Source organism: Lepidochelys kempii, chromosome 15 (genome assembly GCF_965140265.1).
Source record: "Lepidochelys kempii isolate rLepKem1 chromosome 15, rLepKem1.hap2, whole genome shotgun sequence".
NCBI classification, from domain to species: Eukaryota; Metazoa; Chordata; order Testudines; family Cheloniidae; genus Lepidochelys; species Lepidochelys kempii.
Window position 1 is genome coordinate 23,342,644 of NC_133270.1, and position 17,808 is coordinate 23,360,451.

At 43.8% G+C, this 17,808-nt stretch overlaps 1 protein-coding gene and 1 long non-coding RNA gene across 3 annotated transcripts in view; one reads left to right on the forward strand and one right to left on the reverse strand.

The window, feature by feature from the left end:
• LOC140898585 (uncharacterized) overlaps positions 1-5,829 on the forward strand; it is a 276,884-nt gene extending 271,055 nt beyond the window's left edge. For both annotated transcript variants that reach the window (XR_012155031.1, XR_012155032.1), the window contains 2 exons: positions 4,582-4,720; positions 5,393-5,829. This is a non-coding gene — a long non-coding RNA (uncharacterized lncRNA). The remainder of the gene's footprint in view (positions 1-4,581; positions 4,721-5,392) is intronic.
• The window catches only part of LOC140898584 (transmembrane protein 132B-like), a 361,367-nt gene that overhangs the window by 35,297 nt on the left and 308,262 nt on the right, over positions 1-17,808 (reverse strand). The window lies entirely within an intron of this gene.

Genomic DNA, 17,808 nt, shown 5'->3' on the forward strand with positions numbered 1-17,808 from the left:
CTCTTGCAGCCAGCTTTATTCCTGGAACCCACTGCCACCTACCCCCGTCATGGCTGTATGGGGCTGAGGGCAGGATTTTGCCTCTCCAAAGTACACGGTTTACACAAGGTCCCATGGTGATGAATTGGCAACAGAGCAAGTAATAGAGCCCAGCAATCCCAATTCCAACTACCCCTGTTCTAACCACTAGAGACGCTCCTTCCCAGTCCCAGGACATTCATCAGAGGAAACTTTTCCTTTACGTTTAGAATTAGGCGTCTAATGTTGTCTCCGAATGACATCTCTGGCACGGGAGTGCATTCCACTACTTGCCAAGAAAATTATATTCTTTCAATACAACAGGGGTTTGCCTGATTAGGACAATGTAATGAAGACTGTCCTTCTAAATTCATCTTGGGTCGGCACCTCTGGGCAAGCATAACAACATTCTAATCTACCGCAAGGGTAGACAGCCAAGTAATAATGTTTGCAGGCTTACCAGAGTATTAAGAGTAATGCTTTAAACCAGGAGTGCCGGCCATGGCACTACATTCTCAAACTGTGCCCTGATGGGGACATGCCATCACTGCTCTAGTTCATTGCTGGGAAAACTTTTAAATATCCACAAATAGCTCTGCAATGCAGAGGGGCACATTTTTATTCAGAAAACAAAATGCTGGTTCTGTGCCTAGATTTCGGTGCATACGCTGCATGTACATTTACCCTGCTAGCTTTTCGCCTGAGAAACACAAATAATTCATGGATTAGTTAAAAAGTAAAATGGAACAATTAAAAAAGGAAATGAAGCGATCGCAACCTACATTCGAATAACGTTCCACAAAGGCAAGTTCTTCAGTTAAATAGTTCGGCATGACATGTTCTTTTTCTGACCCCACATGAGATGGTCAAGGCTATTTCTATGTAGTCCTGGCTGGGCCGTTCTATCACATTGAACTGTTGCCAACTCTTGCAATTTTATCACTAGTCTCACGATGTTTGTCTTCAAGCCCCCAGCTCCTGGAGTCATGTGATTATGTGAAACTCCCAGCATTCATTTATAAAATTAAAATAAGTTTCTGGCCTTCACTGGTGCAGAGAAAAGCTTGAAAATGTGAACCCAAAAGGCTCAAGCTTTAGAAAGCAACTACAAAGAACCCCAAAGTTTGTTGTTTTAAAATGTCTCATGATTTTTAAGCCAATTCCATGGATTTGGGGGAGGGCATGACTGATGATTTTTGAATGGTTGGGGTTGGCAATATTGGCTCTACAGTGTTTTCACTTACAGTATGTGCCATACAGGGCTTGCCAAATGGCAGCAGTGGTACAACAGTATTTGGGGCCTTATCCAAGGCCCGCTACAGCTAATGTAAAGACCTACCCTGACTTCAGCAGAGCTGGTTCAAGCCCAACAGTACAGATGGTTAACTGAAAAGGAGACCCCCCAGAATTTTCCATAACTCTCAATCCCCTTTCTTGCTATATTAGATAAACACTTTAAACATATCCAGCGCGCAACAAAATAAAAAGACACCAGCATCTCCTTGGTGTTGGTGCTGCTGAGCTTTATTCCAGCAGACAGCTACGCTCAGGAAATATGCTTGAAGGATCGCTCAAGAAACAAAGGGAAGTCCTTCACAATGAATGTACTAATGCACTAGAAGGAAAAATTAATCTTCAGTCTCTTATAAATGCAGCCAGCATGCCCTCCAAGTGAGTATTCTCGAGCTGCTTAAGCGTAGTAGAAAGCAACTGAATGAAGGTCTCAAATCTTTTCAAAGAAACTATTTGTCTCCCCTGTTATGTCAACGTGACACTATGCTGAGAAACAATTATTTGCCTGTTGCAGTACATTAATAATTCTAAAACCCTAGTAAGGGATGCAGGGCTCAATTTTTGACTCTTCTTCATATTAGGGGCTTAATCTCTCCATAAAAACACAAGGTAATTGCTTCTGAGTCATAATGGCAGCTGCCTTTTATTAATTCCAGCCAGCATACAAGAGGAGTGGATTATGTCTCTGGTGCAGAGGGAAGTAGTGGGTATTACAGAGGAAGTCTTCTAGGGAAAGGGCCTAAAGCAACCTATATCAGGACAAAAAGAAAAGGAGTACTTGTGGCACCTTAGAGACTAACAAATTTATTTGAGCATAAGCTTTCATGAGCTAGAGCTCACTTCACTGGATGCCAGGACAGTGAGACTTTGCAGAAAGTACATTGAATCCCTAATTTAAATCAATGTGAAGAATAAGTGGGGAAAATAGGAAAGGTCACTTTGCTTGCTTTGTTTCATTTCCTTTTTAATATCTGCTTCAAAGATGCCTTGTTTCCCGTATATATAATGAAAATATATTCTATAGACCCCCCGTTCTACAGATCTGTTCCTTTAACATTTTTCATTTCCTGAATACCACTGAGTTCCCGTTCAAAAAAAAAAAAGAAAAGAAAAGACGTTCCCTCCCCTTGCAGGTTAAGAGAGATTTTTAAGGGCTTTTTTTCTAGGAAGCAGGGATGGTCTAGTAGATAAAACACTGGACTGACACCCAAGATGTGGGGTCAATTTCTGAGTCTGCCACTAACTTCCTGCATGACCTGCGCAAGTCACCCAGTCATTCTGTGCCTCAGTGCCCCATCTGTAAAATGAAAATACAGCAGTGTTGTGAAGAAAAAATTCATTCAGAATTGTGATGCATTCCCATGCTATGCTAATGAATAGTGTAAGTACCCAGACAGAAGCCTGCAAAGGTTTCTGTTCTTGTTACACTTTCATTATTATTTATTTTAAAATGCATAAATACTTAGACATTGTTAACAAAGGGGTATGTTGAGATTGCCAGGAAAGGAAACAATGGCCTATTAAAACTGGATCTATACTAAAGAATCGCAGGAAAAGAGAATGAAAAGGGAAGCAGAAAATGAAATAAGCAGAAAATGAACTCAACAAGCCAGTCTAGTGGCTGCTGCTAAAACAGAGCTTGTGGAATAGGCAAACCAAGATGGCTATTCTAGATGCCAGTTATTCCAAGCACAAATCCAGAAATTACTTCCACACAAAATCACAAGTGTTCATTTTATTCATACCTGGGGAAGGAATTATCGTAGCTTACTAGAACCTGATGGGCAGTGGCCCATATGTAATATACATTATGAGTTTCCTTTTCCAGTTCACCGATATCATTCCTTTTGCAGCTACTATTGCTCTCAGAGCCACTTCCTACCTCATTTATACAGATTAGGTAGAACTGGTATAATTTAATATTGGGCTTGCTATCTCTCTGGCTAACTGGGTTTCCAGCACTGACTCCATTCGCCTAAGAATGCTATCACATGGCTGTTATGCTTTCAAGGTTCATTTGGAACCTTAGTTAACAGCTGTGCAGCCTCTCTGGCGATTTTACCATTTTCTCCGTTAAGAAGCTCGCTTGCTCTCTGCTTCACTGAGCTCAAAGTTGTTTTCTCAATGCTGCTTCTCAGCTGCTATCACATAGCCCGTTTTTTAACGTTCTGGGCTGTAAATACATTTTGGACCCTGTGAGATGGTAGCTGTTATACGGTCCTCTGTGGCTTCATTTCCCATTTCATCCAGAAATGTTCAAACATCATCTTTTATTGATCTCGTTTCTGTGGCAATGGAGAACGTAGTGAAGTTTTGTTTAGCATTTCTGGCTATGTCTACTTCAGAATCTCCCACTGCATTTCTGCTGGTCATCTTTGTCTCATAGATTTAATATTCTTCCCTTTCACTTCCTGTGGTCTTCTGAACTAAATATATATGCGTATTCCTTTGTCCTTCCTTGCCCTGTCCCCTTCCCCCTGAAAAAAAGTACTTAATGGAGTTAGATGTCCAAATGCCACTGAAATTTAGTTGGAGTTCCATGCATAAGGTGAAGATTTTTAAAGGTGTTTAGGCATTGCTCAGCTCGGCGTTGCAAGGCCTGTATAACTGAGATGTCTATGTCCCATTTTCAAAACTGACGGGCACGTAGGAGCTGGATTCATAAAGGGATTTGGGTGCCTAATTGCCTCATTAGGTGCCTAAATCCAACATTTAAGCACCAATGGCCACAAAACCATCACTCGGCTGCCACATAACCCTGTAGGTACCTAAAGTTTCCTAGACGCCTATGTTTCTGCCAGTAGGTGGAGCAATGCCTAAATACTTTAAAAAGACTGGGCCTACCTGCCTTAGGCTCTTTTGAAAATACTAGCCTAACTCCAAAATAGGGAATTGAGTTGTCCCTGGTAGGTCCAGTTTTCACCCTACGTTTTGCTGCACCATGTTAACAATGCCAAGGAGTTAAACATTCCAGGAACAGAATTTTCACACTACATTTCCATATTGTGTGAAAAGATAAAAGTTTGTTCTGCATAGCCTCAAATACTCACTTTAAACTGGTCCAGTGGTCTCCTTTCCCACAAAAATTCCTTAGGCCTTGTTTGCATCTGTTCCAAATGTCTAAACTCCCCTTGCATTTCTCAAGATAACTTTTAAAAGTGATTTGATTTTTGCAGGAGATGGGCCCAAACCATCTTGGGTCTACCAAACTTAAGGAACGTTCAAATTCAAATAATTTGTGCCTTGGGTCCATCTCCATTTGCTGTCTAGGAAGCGCAGGGCCAGGCATCTTGGAACCTGCAGATCTACCAGTCAAATCTCTCTCCAAGGTAGTTGGAATACAGCACTTGTGATTGGCTACGGGAGCCCTGAGGCAATGAAGCAGCTGCGTTGCCCCAGAGTAGTATGGGTAAGAAGACTCCTTTTTCCATCACAATTCCCGTGTGCTTGGGAACATGAGCTTTCCCCGTCAGATGGTAAACAAAGTTCTACCAGCACCTTTTAATATTCTCATCTCAGTGAATAATCTGTGAATTCTGATTCTATCCCTTCTCTCGGGAGTTGGAGATATTGCTGTAATATTTTTAGATTACCACTTCTATTTCAAATATTACCATCATAACTTTCTTCAGACTTAGTGATGGGTTAAAATCCATTACTAATGTAATAACCTGGTATATGGATTTGTGTACAGGCCCAAAGTCCAGAGTTTGGTCAAGAGGTCAGAGGCCTAGCAATAGCTAAGAGAAAGCAGAATAACTAAAGATAACCTTGCTTTTGCTAAGATATGCCTGGTCAGCAAAACGCCAGATGCGGGGGGCAATAACTGTGTCTTATTCCAAGTTGCAAATAGAACAAAGAAGCCCTGTTTCTGTTGTGTTAGTTTCTTCTGTAGGGAGATGTTCTTCCCACACATCCAACCTTGAGTTTATGAAAAGGTTGGAACATGTCAGTATAAGATACGGCCTCCTCCCACCTCCCTTTCCCAGGAACCAATGCCTGCCTTAAAACACAAATAAGCAACTTGAAAGACAATCTTTATTGCCATATACGTTCATTGTTTCTTTGCTTTTACCCCTAGATATGTATCTGTTGGACAATCAAAGGAGCTACTTCAGTCCTATGGACCCCAAATTGAATCCAACATATATTCTATACTAATACATTTATTAAAGTACTAATTAAATGCTAAATGTTAATTTGTTAACTTGAGACTACGGGCGGAGACATTATGTAACCTTTTGACCATTGGCTACTGTGCTAGCATGTCTTGCAGCTAAACCTATCCGGGGGTGTGGGACTACCTACCCCATCATTTTCCCCGCCAATGGAAAATCCATGTATTCCATTGTAATCGATTGACAGCGTCTCTGAGCCTAATAAGCGAGGTGACACTCCATCAGCTCTGTACGTAATAAACTCCTGTGCTTGACCTCTACACGGTGTGGATTTGTGTCCTTCACTTAGACCCTTAGTAGCTGCCAGTTATTCCTCCTCTCTTGATTAAGATTTTTAACATACGAGCTGCTTCCATTTTCAGGAAGATGGTAGTCTCTTTATCCCCCTTTTATTTCTGATTGGAATTAGAAAGTAGTTAAAAAAATGAAAACTTTGACAATCCCTCCTCCCCGCATGCTCTTTGTCATAAACATTTTGAACTGTGTGAAATTTTCCTACCAGCTGTAGCGGGGAACACTCCATAACTTCTCGGAGGCTCCAGTCCTGCCAATGATGACATATGGGTGCAAGGATTCGCAGTTGCACAGCTGCTTGCTAGTTTGGGGACTTCATTTATTACTTTCTGCAATAATAGCCATCCAGTCTTCCTTAGGGCAGTGGCTCTCAATCTTTTCAATACTGGCATACCCCCACCTAAACCTCCTCCTACCTTGCTGGGGGATGCCCTTCCTATTTAGCACCCTTGACACCTGTTTGCACCTCACCTCTCCATAGCTCGTGACACCCAGGTCAAGCATCTCTACCTTGGGACATATTGTAGATCTAACATGCCCTAGAAAGTGTTGCTGTCATTAACAAAAACCAAAACCATTCTTTTTGCCACAATACCCACATCCAAATAGCATATTCCCCAGAGTCTTACACTCACCATGAATTTTATTTTCTATGTGCTGCAGGTGTTAATACACCTGACAAAGGGTGAATGGCATCTATTGCTATTGTAACATGGAGCTTAAATGCAAAGACACCAAAGGAAGGAGAGTTCAAGTTTTTAAAGGCATTGATTTTTGTTTGTGCATTGTCTAAATTTACTCAGGTCTCACCTTTTAATAACCCACCATGTTCCTGCGGTAGGTATCTCTGAAGTCAGCTTGTGGCTACTACAGCCATTAGACGCCGTTTACTGAAATAACTCTATTAAAGATTTGTGTTTTATGCAGGCCATAGATGTAGTCCTATTGCTTTAACTTGAAAGAGCACCTTTCTTTCATGGTTGTAAGATGTTTGCTTTTCTATATTTTGCTCCTTTTTTTTGTTGTTGAACATGACTTAGCCTCTGCAGCACTATAGATTGCTATAGGTCACCAATTTTTCAATGAACTCATGTTCGATGCAGGGCACGAGCACAGTCTTATTGATTCAACATGAAGGAACACCTCCTTTCACAGTTGGACGCTTTCTCGTGTAGAAATATTCTGAAATATTTAATACACTTCATTTCTAGCCATGCATTGGGGCGTGAGGGGGATTATCCCACTAAGATTTTATTCAAAATAGAATTAAAACAACACACCAAATTCATTTTTCCAGTTAAAACTTTTGGTTTCACTACAGTGTTTAGGACACTTGAATTCTTGGAAATGTTTCCACAGTTTTGTTATATGTTGAGGCTTAGATCCTACCCTCTGTGGCATAGATACAGCCAGAAAGGCATAGAATCAGGGTCTGCAGGAGCTCTATCCACAGCTGAAAAGGAAAGAGTTCAACAGCTCATGAGTTGCAGGAGCATGGTAAGTTGATCTGCAATTATGCAGTTGCACTGGCCATCCTTTTCCTTCCATTTGGCACCCAGTGATGCAGTATCCATAGGCTGGAGTGGTAGCTAAGAAGCAGGAGAAGATACTGCTCTCTGCAAATACTCCTGTGCAAAGCCTGTTTAATTAGGCTTTACGCAGGGAGGAAGATTTGGGCCTCATGCCTCATCTTCTATGTACTGCATATTTCTGGTAACATTTCTTTCTCATACATACTTCCTTAGCATTTGTTACCTTGAACCTACTCCTCCCCTCCTGAGACACTTAGTACCGTATCCATTTTTAGGTGTTTCAAGCCCTTCCCTGAGATCATTGAAGCACTTTCTGAACTCAGCACTGATTGATGGAGAAATCATTCTTAAATCATAAGGCAGTTGGGGAAGAGGACCTTAAAAGCGCTCCACAAAATTCTTCAGGATCATTGCAGGACACAGGAGGAGAAGAGACCTCTTGAGTCATCAAGTCCAGGCTCTTGCTATCGCAGTCAGCCCTGTCATATAATCCCATTCATAAACTTATCATGCTCCATCTTAAAACTAGTTAGGTTGTTTGTCCCCATTACTCCTGCTGGAAGGCTGTTCCAGAATCTTGCTCCTATGGTGATTAGAACCCTTCTTCTGATTTCCGGCCTAAATGTATGCAATACCAGTTTATAACCATTCATTCTTGTGCTAACATTGTCATTTAGCTCAAACAGTTCTTGGTATTTGGCCTCCTGGCTGTGTTCATAAAGATTATCCTCTCCCAGCCTTCATCTTACTAGACCAAACAAGCCATGCTCTTTTAATCCTCTCTTGTAAGACAGACTCTCCATTCCCCTGATCATCCCAGTCACTCTTCTCTGCATCTGTTCCAGGTTTAATTAATCTTTCGTGAACATGTGTGACCAGAATTATTCGAAGCCTTCCCAGCCCAGCCCCGGACGCACACACGACTTCAGTGGAAGCGTCAGAAAGGATTCATGTTCCTTTGCAAGCTCCTCTATGCATGATTCAAACAGCCCGAGACTGGAGGCCGCCTATTGCAAGAATTCAGGAGCTCAAAGCTGGCATTAATACATTTCCCCTCACTAAAATTATTTACACTCCACGAGACTATCAATAATAACATAAGGCGATTAAACAAGCCCGACTGTTCAGTTTTCAGAAGAACAGAAGGACTCAGCAAATGGCTGCCTGTTAGACTTTACACAACGGTACTCAACAACAACAATTAAAAAAAAAAAAAGGCTGTAACCCAAATATTTATCATTACAGGGTGTTCACTAAGGATGCTGGGAAACATTTATACAGATGCAGCTTTTTGATTTATTAAAAAACAACGTGAAAGAATAATGGTCTGGTGATTAGCCTGGCCATTCTTATCTCTGTATTGTCTAAAATTTTAGGGCTAGAACGTGCCAACCTCCTGCGTGGACGGAGAGCGGGCTAGCAGGCTGGGCACAGCCAGAGCGCTTGCTGTCCCCTGGCCCCAAGAGCTACATGATGCTAGCGCTGCTGCTGGACTCCTCAGAGAGGGCAGGGCCATGGTCTCACACCTGTATCGACCAGCTGAACGAGCCCCAGGTGGAATGCGTGGTGTGGACACCCTGATGAAGAGTGATGAACTGTGTTCTATGTCCTAGAAGCCACCAGAAACCAGTCACAGTAGCAGAGCATCTGTAGCTAGGCCATGCATGTTTGTGCACGCTCAGTGAGCATTGTTATTTGGGACCCTACGGGGTGGTTTCTGCATAGTGGTGTTTCATTGTATAAAGAGCAAAAGCACAACACCCTGCCATCTCTGGTTCCCCCCTGACCCTCCCCAGAAGGAGGCCCTCACACAGGGTGGAGTATGGGATGTGCCAGAGGTAGGAGAGGCCATTGTAGTCTATGTGCAATTATGAGCATCCTATAACTTTCTCCAGGGCAAAACCAGCCCAGCACCCCACAGAATACAGTAGGTGCAAGCCGTCACCTCCCCGTGCCTGCTTCAAGCACCAAAGCAGGGATGAATCAGAGCCATTGTACCTGGCTGAGAGGCTCTGCTCCTGTAATCTTTCCTTAGTCTCTTAGCAGCTGTATGCCTGCTCTCTGTAATGTGTAAAATGAAGCATTATTCCAAACATGGGAATGAATTATTTATCCCCAGGAAGGATTTTCTCCTTCTGTAGCGAATGTCTCTGAGACTGGTCCCTTTGTAGCTTGGGAAAACCTACAAGACTGTGGCTGGTGTATAACAGGGACTCTTTAGCTAACTCTTCCGAGATACAGCTGTACCGCGCCATTCCCACTTATTAAAAACTTTGATTCACAGGAGGGAGGGATAAAAAGTGCACCAAGGCATTCTCCAGTGGCAATGTGTACTTTTGAAAGGCTTGTCTAAAACAAACGTTCTGCCGGCAAGGAACAGCGGGCTGCCCTGTATACGCTTAATAACCAAATGCTGAATATCTTTTCTGATGCCCCTTTTTGCACAGTTTCCAGAAGGAAACCATTTTAAGAGATCACCTTGGTGCATTGATTTGGGGACTTGACAAAATCAAAGCTTACATTTATCTGTAGTGCTGTAGGTATATTATCTTTCTTTGCAGCAGGCGGTGTGATCAGCTGGCCAAACAGCATTCGGGACTGGAAAAAATGACATCATGTTCCAAAAGACTGAGGGCATAAAATGTCACCTAGAATGACAGACAGCAAGCACCAGGTAGGCTCATGCTGTTAAAAACTGGCTTGGAAAGTTTTTACGTGCTGGGCCTCGATGGAAAGGAGTGAATTAAGGAAAACAATAAGGAAGAACATACATTAACGTCACCCTGAAGTGGGTAATGGGGAGTGTAAGAGATCAAAATAAGCACTGTGTGTCTTTAGATTTTCATTTAGTCTTTCACATAAAAACATAGTGAGAGACCCTTTGGGGAGGGGTGGAAATTAAATCCAAACAGTATTTTCAAAAGGACCAATTGGAAAAGAGCAACTAAATAATGCATATGAATAGGAACTATCATTTCCTGCTAGCAGTTTATCCCACTTGACAACAGAGCTTAGAGCAGAGAACTCTGCTTGCTGTCAGTCCTGCTGGGTAATCTGCATTCTCTGCTCCCTGGCTAATGTCATTCTCTCCTCACTGCTGAGCTGTGCTGAATATTTGTACTAGTAACTAAATAAAGGATTACCTTTCAGAGTGTCCACAGCGTGGTCGTCTTCTTCAATTGTAATCTCGTCAAGGCTAGACAATGTTCTGTGCAGGGGGCGGGTCTAAGCTCATTGCCAGCACTCTGCCAATAATATAGCAGTAAAATGCAAATAAATGCCTAGGTCCTCTTCATTAACGTGTATATTCATTTCACAACCCTTGTTTGATACTTGCGAGGACCTTTGTATCGTTGCTCGTTATTTCTCCATTTATGGCACAAATTATCTTTTCTTTGGCTTACCGCAGATTTCAATTTGGACTTGCATTAATAGTTGTGGGTTCTTTGCAGTGGTCCAGTGTGTAGCAGGACTGTGTCATTCAACTTATAATGCAAGGACAGAACTGTCACCCTTTGCCCCATCTTGAGTCATACAGCACCCTCTAGCAGAAGCAGACTGGACATCCACTGAAAAACACACCAGCAGAGCATGACCTGAAGAAGAGCTCCAGTTGGTCCAATAAAAGATATTACCCCACTGCTTTGTCTTTCTAATATCTTGGGGCCAACACAGATACAACAACACTGCATGTACCAGCAGAGTAACGTTTAGTGATCTGCTGTATCCCATTTAAAGACAAGTTGTACATAGTTTGAGGCTCTTATCCTTATTTTATGGGGTAAATAGTACTACTTGCATGAGTAAGGATTACTCATGGGAGCACAAGTTTAGCAGGATCAAGACTTAGATTAATACTCATCATCTTTTAAATTATTGTTCAGTGGTTAGAACGTCTCAGCACACCTTTGAGATCACTATGAATTGACTGTGGGAAAAGTGACAAATAGAACTTAAAAGAGCTAGGGCCTACCCTGAAAACAAAAGGAACTGAATAATTTCCTGGACTGAATAAAGTGATGAGTTGTTGGCTAAAGCTGAGCGTATCACTTCTAACTCCTCAAGCATTAGCTCTGTTGTAACAGGCCTCCCTTCAGAAGCTATCCTACCAACGCACCCACACATTAAGCACTTATTCTAAACCACAGGCTTCTCCAGTCTAATTACAACTATTGCGTCACCGAATGCCCTCAATCTGTATGAAGCGCTCCTGCTGTTGTGGAGAATCTAAGCCTCCATTTTCTCAAAACAAAATTAAGTTTCTACTCATAAGGTTCTAAATAAAAAGCCCCAAATCTGAACAAAATGTAAAAAGATCGTGTTGACTGCCACAGTCTACAACAGTAGCTTTAAGTGTGAACAGTACCCATTCATCCCATAGGATGTTAACTCTGGAACCTATTGATGTCATTTAAAATGCCAACGCTGTTAACTATGTCACTGCCGATCATTTTAATAGAAACACCCATGCTAGCTTATCCAACAATTACATACTACTAACCACACCTTCCCAGTAGCTAAAAGCCTTAACATCCACCTACCCAGATGCCAAAATGTATCTTCCATGCTGGCAGCTTTTACAACATCACATCATGTTGTCCATACAAAATTCTGTAGCACACCAAAAATTTAAAGGCAGAGTAAAATCAACTGAATCCAATATCCAAATAAATAACAGAAGGGCTAATTGTTTTTGTATTTAATTCAGTGAAAGCCGCCATGTTTTAATTCCCCAGGAACTGCCAGCGAATTTCCATTCTGTCACACCGGAGAGCTGCAACATCCAGAGGCTTTGTCACAAAATTTAGGTGCCACTTGATGCTGAACATAAGGAACTTGATCATAAATATTTTAATGAGGATTTTAAACCATTACTTTATGCTTATGAGAACTACATGGACCCTGCACTTAGGAGCTGATTCCCATTAACACTGAGGAAACTTTACACCACTCTGGCAGTGAAAGTGGATCTTTATCTAGCAATATAAAAAGGCCTTAAAGTGATGCCAGTGTAAATGAGAATCAGGCCCTAAGAATCCATGGGGGAAAACAAAATGCCAAATCCTGCCATCTTTATTCAAGCCTTAGGAGCTGTTCCCATTGAAGCTAGTGGGGGATTTGCTGAATAAGGACACCAGCATTTAGCCCCAAGAAGCAAGGGAAAGAAGGAAAAGGGCCACACAGCGTGAACATCATCCATTTCCCATCTTCTGTATCATAGAGTTAGTTAAACTAAGCATGAAAAAATAGTGTAAATTGCCCAATTGGTGTCAGCCCAATAAATCGCTGATGTTCTTTCTGATTGGATTTAAATAAATAAATGAATAAAAAGCCTGAAAAAACACAGTCGGGTGCCAGTTCTTTAAGGAAGTCTTGTGCTCAACAACAAGGATGCACAACTTTCCAGTTGCCTGTACATTTCACCTCCTGCAGCTCTACCTATGAGGAAAACAAGATCATCTTTAGTCAAGTTTCCCCCCACATGACGGGAATGCAAAAAGAGACCTCTCCCCCTGAAGGAGAAAGGTTGCTGGTATCTGTCAATGGCAGGTGCTTTTTATGTCAAATAAATTTACTGTAGGTACTTCAAAATGACGGTGGCGTGTCAGCCTCATCAGCTCTGTCTTCCAGTCCAATTATACCTCTCCAGGGAGTGCATCTCGGAACACGTTACCAAAATGCAGGTGTGGATCAATTAAACTACAAAACGTACAGCTTTCAAAATCTGATTAAGGCCCACAGAACCAAGGGAGCGCAAAGTGAGGGGCCCGCTCCTACAAGATGCTGAGCACCTTCTGAGAGCTGCCAACATTCCCAGGGACTTTAGCAGGAGAGCAGAGCCTCAGCACTCCTTGGCAGGCACTTAACACATTTCAGGATTGGGCCATTAAGGATGAAGACATCTCTTCTATCCTGCTATATATCTAGATAGCAAAACGGAGTGCACAAATCATCTTTACTCACCCCTCAGGGGGCGCGCTGTCATAGGCATAGCATTATTTCCACCCTACATCCATCCCAAATGGGCAGGAGCTACAGGGGCATGTATCATTCCTTCCCACCAGGTTCCACCACAGTGGGCTGTATTACCTTTTTCATGGAATGAATTATATAACCCCACTGTCTTCCATACAGTCGCCTGGCTGTAGCTGAGACCCCCTAAGGGTATGTCTACACTGCACCTGGGACAGTGCTTCCCGGTGCGGGTAGACTGATACGCTAGCTCTGCTCGAGCTAACGCACTGGAAAAGGCAGTGTGGCCGTGGCTCGGCCTAACTTCCCAGGTATGTACTCAGGGATCAGGCGGGTTGTTTTAATTACAGGAAAATAACGTTTGGAAATGTGAATTCATTTTCCGAGCATGAACAATAGTTGAAGTGGTATAAAGCTGCAAACTCCAGGAGGTTCACACATCCCTAATTAAAATGTTTAAGTGGCCCATCCATTACAGTTTATAAAGCAAAATTAATTTGCTGCAGAATCTGAGGTGAAACTTTTAAGAGTTTACCATTTTCTGCCCACAACAGTTTGCTATTGCTAACCTTGTTCTGGCTAATTTGGCCAGTGTTCTCTCAGTTCATCTCTTAATATGAAATATTCAGTGTTTATCCTCAGCAATATTACACTTCAGACTCACATAAAATACTGAAGCACTCGTTTCCCAGGATTAGGATCAATGCCCTTTTACACTGTTTGCTCTAATGGCAGCCAAATGCTAAAGCCACTGAGTTTTGTCTTCCTCTCAGCAGCATCTTTGCTGAAAGCTGTGTGACTGCACTTCATCACACGTGTTCTCCTCCCTCAGACAAGACATTCCAACTACCTTTGAAGACCCTGTGTATTTAAAAATAGCTTCCAGAAGACACACACGTTATGCCATAAGCTGTCTAAAAAGTGCCAGGCTAATAAATCTTTGCTATATACCATTGTGAAAGTGTCGGGTCTGCCTTACAGCTTTCATGTATTTATCTTCACACCACCTTTCTGAGGTAGGGAAGTAGTGGCATCCCCATTTTACAGATGGGGAGCTGAGGCACTGCAAGGCTAATGGCTAGCTCTATAAAGGAAATGAGTGGCTAACTGCCACTTTAGGCACCTACATCCAAAATTTAGATCCTCGAGGTAGTCATTCCACTACCACTCTCACCTGAAGGGCCCATTCGGGTGGGCATTTTCCGAAGCTGCCTAGCAGCTAGTGCCCTACCCAGAACAATGGGGGTGCTTTTGCCTTCCACCTCCCCGCAACTTTTAGTCCAGTGGTTAGAGCACTCCCCCAGGATGTGAGGGGCCCACGCTCAAATCCCCACTCTGGCTGATGTGGAGAAAGGATTTGAACTCTGGGTTCGTCCTCCCAGGATAGTGCCTGAATCACTGGGTGATGGGTGGATCTCCCTCAATCTCTCTTGTTGAAACTGTTCTACTTGTTGTAAAATCCTTACTACTTATCGGAACAGAGACTTGAATTTGTGTCGCCTAGGTCACTGGGGAGTGCCTTAAGCACTGGGCTACAGAGTCATTCTCTCATTTTCTCTGGCCCAATGACTAAGTATTTTCCATCCTACGGCTTGGTGATACTGGTCCAGTGACACCAATTAGCGCCTTTTTGGCCCTCTCCCTATCCTGAAAAAGACTGACTGGACCTGGGGTCTGAACCCACTAAATGGAACCATCTCACTCCCATTGGCTGAGGCAGTTTCAGGGCAGCTTGCTGCCCATGACCATCTGTACTGTGGAGGGATAGTGTTGGCATCTCCTGGTTTGTCTTTGCTGAACCTTTCAACAGCACTGAACTAACTGACTTTAAAAAAAAACTGGCTAAAAGGCATGCTGTAATAAACCAATTGATACCAAGGTAAATCCATCAACCAAGCTGGCTTCGTATTTCCACTGCTTCCAGAAAGGGTTGAGTCCTGGAGTGAACAATTTCCTTGAGAGCGATGACTGGGCACTGAATAAAGCTCTTAGGTAGTCTGGTGACAGACACTGTAGAAATGATAGACTGATAGATAAGATTAGCCTTCATATTCCTGGTCCATGTTATTTACAGTAAGTTACACCCTTGATCAGCGATTTTAATGGCAAAGCAACAGGGGGAAAATGGTGGGTGCTGAGCACCCACCGGCAGCCCCCCCATCAGCTTCCCCCCGCTCCCCAGCGCCTTCTGCCCAGCCTCCCTGCCCGAGCTTATCAGCGGGCCTCACGGATCAGCGCCTTCACCTCCCTGCCCGAGCTTCCCGCCCACCGCAATCAGCTGTTTCGCGGTGTTCAGGAGGCTCGGGGGGGGGGGGGGGAGGAGCAAGGCCACGGCGCGCTCAGGAGAGGGAGCGGAACTGGATGGGAAGACGCGGGGCGGGAATGGAGCAGGGGCAGGAAGAGGCAGGGGCAGGAAGAGGCGGGTGGGGGTGGGGCCTGGGGCAGAGCATCCCCCTGGAACATTGGAAAGTCGGTGCCTGTGGCTGGTGAAAGAGACAAGCTTTCAAGCTGCACAGAGCTCTTCTTTGGGCCTGAAGTAGCTCTGTGTAGCTCGAGCGCTTGTCTCGGTCACCAGCAGAGCAGCTGGTCCAATAAAAGATATGACCTCACCCAGCTTGTCTCTCTCATATCCTGGGATTAACAGAGCTACATCATCTCTGCAAACATTGCAATAATTGTAAGTTTGGAGCCTTGACTACCTTGTGGATCTGGGCCAAAGACTCTTAATTCTGTCACAAAGACATTAAAAACCTATCAAAAAGAGCCAGGCCCCTTATGTGGCTGATCCACAGAGAACATGAGTCTGTAACAGGCCCAGCTAAGGAGCATTAGCTCAAGCGGGAGCACTTCATGCTTTTAGCTCCGGAGGGTCCCGTTTCAATCCCTGCTATGGCAGCTGTCACATATATGCTTAGCATGTCACTGAAAAATTACTATCCTGAAAGGCCCTCAGCCACCTGGCTCTGAGTATGGAACAAGTGGGGGTTGCATACCCCTTCATCTGCGCTAATCCAGGGTTGCCATTCTGCACTTGGACACTTGAAAGGACCTCCTGCCATGTAGGTAACAGAGAGGCTGAATCTATTTAAATCATCCCCTTAGGCCTTTAGCCCTAGGGGCAACATTTTCAGAATTTGGGCGCCTTGGTTTTCAGATGTCCCAAGTGCCCATGGTCTCCCCACCTCAGCATCTCTGAAAATCACAGTAGTCGTGTTCAGGCGCATAACTGTAGTGACCCGGGTCTGAAAAACGTTAGCCTCCACAGTTAGCCCATCCCACCCAGACATTATGATTTAGCTGTCCTGCAGTCGCACCTGGGGGAGGCCTAGTCACGAGCCAGGACCCCATTGTATTAGGTGCTATACAAACACAGAAGCGGAAATGGTGTTTGCACTTATTCCTGTTCCAGAAAAGCTCATTCCCAGAGGTATTCTTTATCTTAACGTAGGCCTTAAGGACAGGCTAGCAGGGGAGGGGCGGAGTATGTGTGATCTCCCTTCTCTCCTATGAGGTTTCTCCTTCCCCCGTCATGTTTCAATCTGTGTCAACCACCAGCTTTACTGTTCGTTACAATATCAGATAAAGAAACGAAGCCCTGTTAGCTACAGCTAGACAGGAAGTAGTGGGTGGTGGGGAGGGGAAATTCGGTCTTCTACTGCTTTACCATTAATTATGGAGGATTCAAGATACGGTTTGCGGTACTAAAGCAGTGGGCAGAAATGGTTTGAATTTGACCTTCATCATAATTAGGCAGCATATTACCAGAAAGTGAGGAATAATGCATTAGAGTGCTTTCCCCTGGCAAGCTAACAAGGGACATGCATTCTCTAACAGTCCTCAGGATGTTATGACACCGGTGTTTTCAATATATGCTTCTGCTTAGGCAGAAGGCGCCTGATCCTAAGTACAGGGTGTATCATGAGTAACTGTGCTGAAATCAGTGGCATTGCATGGGTGCAGTGGCATTGCAGGCCCTGTGAATCTAATAAGTGTGGTTGAGAGTCCATTCAGTAAAGAAAAACTGGGCTAAATTCCTCTGTGGTTTAACTCTACTGAAACAAATGGAATTACAGCACAGATGAATTTGGCCCATTGGTCTGGCCCAGTGACTTTCCATTGTCACATTCAGCCAGAGAGAAAGAAAGAAAGGCAGTGAGAATGTCCAGGGGTTAGGGCCCCAATTGGGGACCCGGGGCCCAGTCCCCGCTGTTACAATCACTCTTTCATTATTTATCCACTGTGGAACAGCTTCCACAGGAGAGCCTGAGGGAGCCCCACATGACAATGTGCATAGCTCAGTGGTGACCGCACTCTCCAGAGAGTCAGGAGACCCCTCTTCAAATTCTTTCTCCTCCTCTGGCAGCGGGGACTGAACCTGGGTTTCCTACCTCCAGGGCAAGTACTCAATCACTGGGCTAACCGTCATAAGGTGGGCAATAGGTAGCTCCCTGAGCACACCTACCAGATCAGGTCCTGCACTCAACTTAGGCAACTGAAATGCTTTGAGAGAGACGCAGCAG